Source organism: Gavialis gangeticus, unplaced genomic scaffold, assembly GCF_001723915.1.
Source record: "Gavialis gangeticus isolate Ggan-Ray unplaced genomic scaffold, GavGan_comp1, whole genome shotgun sequence".
Lineage (NCBI taxonomy): Eukaryota > Metazoa > Chordata > Crocodylia > Gavialidae > Gavialis > Gavialis gangeticus.
The window spans coordinates 18,142,136-18,146,509 of NW_017729022.1; positions in this window are offsets into that span (position 1 = coordinate 18,142,136).

The window sequence follows — 4,374 nt, forward strand, 5'->3', positions numbered from 1 at the left end:
CCCGTAACCTGATGCTGTGGTTAATGCGCTTTCCTGGGAAGCAGGAAATATAGGTGACTCCCTTAAGGTGAGGTGGATTTGGAACCAAGATCTCCCTGTTTTGAGCTGTGTATCTCTCTGTGTAGATCAGGAGCACCATATTCTGGAGGCAAGATATGCTTTTGAGCCCAGTTGCAGCAAACACTTAGATGTCTTAGAGGCACAAAAACATGGTCCCATTTATTTGTTTTGCATTTTATAGAAAATATCCAAGATTTTCCATTATCTATAATTTTTCTAGGGGAATACAGTGTGTCTGAATAGGCTTTCCATGGAAAACAGCTGCCAGGGCTTGTCATGCTAACCATGCAGCCTGGATCTGAATATGGACAGCTTCTCTATGAAAGATCTTTTGCCAGCTTCTGTACTTATTCACACAACTGCAATCCCATTGACATCACTGAGGTGGCATGGATGTAACTGAGAGAATCTGGCAACTGGCCTTTATTGAAGCTTATTCCCCCACACTCTGACTAATCATTGCTTGTTTTTTGTTCTTGTCTTTTGTTTTGTTGGCTTTTCTTTTAAGTGTGTTAATATATTTCCTAACCATGGGCACCTTAGTAGTAGAAGGAATATTGGCTGAGACCATGTTTCAACTTAGAGCTGCTCAGCCTATTTCAGAAAGAAAAGCCTGTCATTTTCATAAAACAGTTTGCCTTACTGTTTACATTTCAGTAGGCTTGAATTTTTGGTTTCACTTTGTTTGGTGCTGTAAAAAATAAGATGAAATGGCCCCTAACTATACTGAAGAGCCTGTAATCAGGGCAGATGATATACCACACTGTATGGAGCCAAAAAAGGGGAAAAGTAAAAAGAAAAAAGAAAGAAAAGGAAAAGAAAGTGGGGATAGGAGGGGAATACAATACATCATCATAGCATTCAAGTTTCAAGTGTAGGTATCTTAGAGTTTAACAAATATTCATACAGATTGTAAAATAAAAATATTTCCCCCAAAAACAATCACTTAAAAAATCCTGCTTTTTCTCCCATTGACATAATAAAACAGAACATCTTCCCATTCTCCATACAGTTTTACCTTTCACCAGTGTATATAAAATTTAACTTCCCATTGTGTTCCAAAAGGTTGGCTCTGATTAACAGATATAAAAGTAATAAAACAAGAAAAAACACACTATTTTTTCCACAGACCCTACCTACAGAAGTTTTGAAGAATTTAGTTATCGCTCTAAAAAACCTCTTCTGAGGACATGTGAAATCAAGGTTTTTTTAAAGGGGCAACTATAACTCAAAGTATATTCCTAATATAAACACCAATCAACCACCAAATTTCAAGTCCTTGCTCTGAAACAAAGGAAAGAAACAAGTCACCCGAATGTGTTTAATATGGACTCTGTGTGTGTGTGTGTATGTGTGTGTGTGTGTGTGTGTACATATGTATATGTATATATATAAGGTCCATAGATACATAGAGAGACAGTCCACATATATAATTTGGACTCTCCCTATAGAAACAGAGTCCATATTATGTATATGGACTATATATGTATTATAATATGGACTCAGAGATGGATGCAGGGTAGTTGGGGTGCACTGGTGCATTTGCACCTTTTCATTGCTTCCTTTTAATTCCTGTTCCACCCAAAGTTCAAAACCAACTTCCTAGCAGTGGCAGCAGCATTTCTAGTCAGGCCATGCTGAAGGATTCACTTGACTTCATGGCTCATTATAATCTACCTGACTCCTTCTAAAGACTTCATTCCACAGATGTTAAGAATCCTCTCTTCTTTTTAACAGGCTTGATGTTCCATCAGTCACGCCAGCCTTTGTTCTGCCAGTTTGTTCCCTGCTCCTAGTAATGAAGTTCCTGTTTCACAGCCCTGCAGATTCTTTTTTACTCATTCCAATGAAGTTAGTTTTGTTTTTGCTTCAATCTTAAAGCTGAATAGTACAGTCCTTGGCCCCTGGAGTATTAGTAAAGCTTCTAGTTTCTTTTTAACCAGAAAAAAATGTGTGCTGTTTCATATGTGATGGCACACTTTACCATCTGTACCCCTCTCTTCAAAATTCTGGATTTGCCCATGTGTGGACTATACAGGTCTATAGATACCTGCCAAAGAAATATCTGTATATTGCAGCAAGGGAGGTTTGAGTTGGATATTAGGAAAAACTCTCTCACTAGAAGGGTGGTGAAGTAGTGGAACAGGTTACCTGGAAAGGCAGTGGACTCCTCATCCTTGGAGGTTTTTAAGGCCCAGCTCAACAAAGCCTTGGCTGGGATGATCTAGTTGGGGCGGTGGTCCTGCTTTGAGCAGGGGGTTAGACTAGATGACCTCCTGAGGCCCCTCCCAACCCTAATTTTCTATGATTCTATGATATATATATCATAGTGTATATATACTATTTTTGGGAAATGTTTCATGTTTCAGGTCAAATTAGCCAGATCAGTTCTGAATCCTTTTGACTGAACAAAAATCAATCACTCAAACATCATATGTGGTGGTGCAACCAGCAAGTATCCTCCACCCTAGACTTTTCGGCTTGCGGATTCAGATACTCCCAAATCCATTGGCAGGCACCCTTCGTGCAGGCCCAAGCCCGGAGGCTTGGGGTTTGGATGTCCTTGAGTCTTGCTTGCCTTCAGCCAACGGCCACAGGAGCAAGCTAGGGAGGAGTCCCCCATTTCCATAAAGTAGGAGAGTAGCTGAGATCCTCCCACTGGAAGTTGGCCACTGGGAAACTAATTACAAGACTCATAGGGTATCCCGTCTGCAGTACATTTGGAAAGGTGTACACCCTCCACTATATAATGCCTTTTAAATCCTTTTCGGCTCTGGTACCAGCCCAGTGTAGTGACTACACTTGATCTGAGCCACAAAGGTGAGAAGCAATACACAGATAGATTATTTTAAATTTAAATTTTCCATATTCCAAGACAAATTAGCCAAAACAAATTCCAAATCCAAGAGTCAGTCCAGTACCATAAGCAGCCCTACTACCAGCAAACATCCTCCACCCCCATCTGGGGCTTCAGATGTTTCCAAAACCTTTGGTGGGCATCCTACTTGCAGGCCCAAGCATAGAAGCTTGGGGTTTGGATGCCCCTGAGTTTTGCTCGCCCTCAGCCTTAAGGCCACAGAAGGAAGCCAGGCAGGATTCTCCCCTTTTCATAAAGTGGGCATAAAGCCAAGACCTGCCCACTTCAGCAGCTAAGTGGGTGGTTTACTATACATTACCTTGGCAGGTACTATCCCTGTGCCAGGAGAGCAGTCTTCCCCGGGTGTGACTAGGAAGACCGCCTCAGTGGTCATGGTATTTCCATTGCCAGGTAAGCACAGACTGACTTTTATCAGTAGATGTTTAGGATTGTGAATCCAAAAAAAATGACAAAGCTGGCAGGGAAATACATATCGCCCCAGTGAGGGACTAACATTAGAGGGATGGGGGTGATACAATGTTTGCCAACTAAGCCCGGGAGTGGGGGGAGGGGAGAAGGGGAGGGAGGGGTTCGAAGACACTACTCTTGATCTGAGCCCACAAGAGGCCGAAAAGTGATAGGTAGATACATTGGTGATGCATAGGAGGTACACGCAGGCCCCTGAGTGTGGTGGTGCACCCCCTATGAAAAGATGCTGCTGACTCTGCTGCTCGCCAGCCCCCCACCGCCAGTGCTGTCTGCAGGCAGTTTGCAATCACTGCTGGCCACCACCGACACTGCTGGTGACGTCTGCGGGAGCTCCTTGCTTACTGCCATCGCGCTCCTGCAGCCGCCAGTGTTGTGGTGCCCCCCAGCCGCCGGGGGCATGCGTGGTTCCTCTGGCCGCCAGTTGCCACTCAGCACTTGCCACCCCCCTTCACTGCCAACACCGCCACAACTGTCACGGGTGGTCCCTGCTCAGCTCACCCTTGCTGCTGAGCCCTGCTTGCCACTGCCATGTCCACGCCCTGCTCGGGAGGCACAGGGCGTTCATGGGTAGATAGACAGACGGACAGACAGATAGTCCATAAATACAGAGAGAAAATCTGTTCTTGGAAAGGGCTGGATCCAGCGCTTGAAGTGCAGGCCGATGCGCCCGCTGAGCCTGCAGGGCCCCATGCCAAACGCCTCAGGTTCAGCAAGGTTGCAAGCGACTGAACATGAGGTCAGGTCAGGGCAAGTGTCTGGGGGCTCCAGCTCTGCCAGGAGGGAGGAGACTCAGGAGCCCCAGCAGCCCCCCTGTCCCTCAGGGCACTGCTGAGCGGGTGGGCGACCCGGCTGGGCTGGATGGATGCCGAGGGGTCGCCGCCTGCCCGCACCCCCCGCCGCCGCCGGCCGGCCCAGCAGCCGGGTTGGGTGGCCCAGGAGGCGTCTCCTGGAGCAGCCTCCGCCCCACC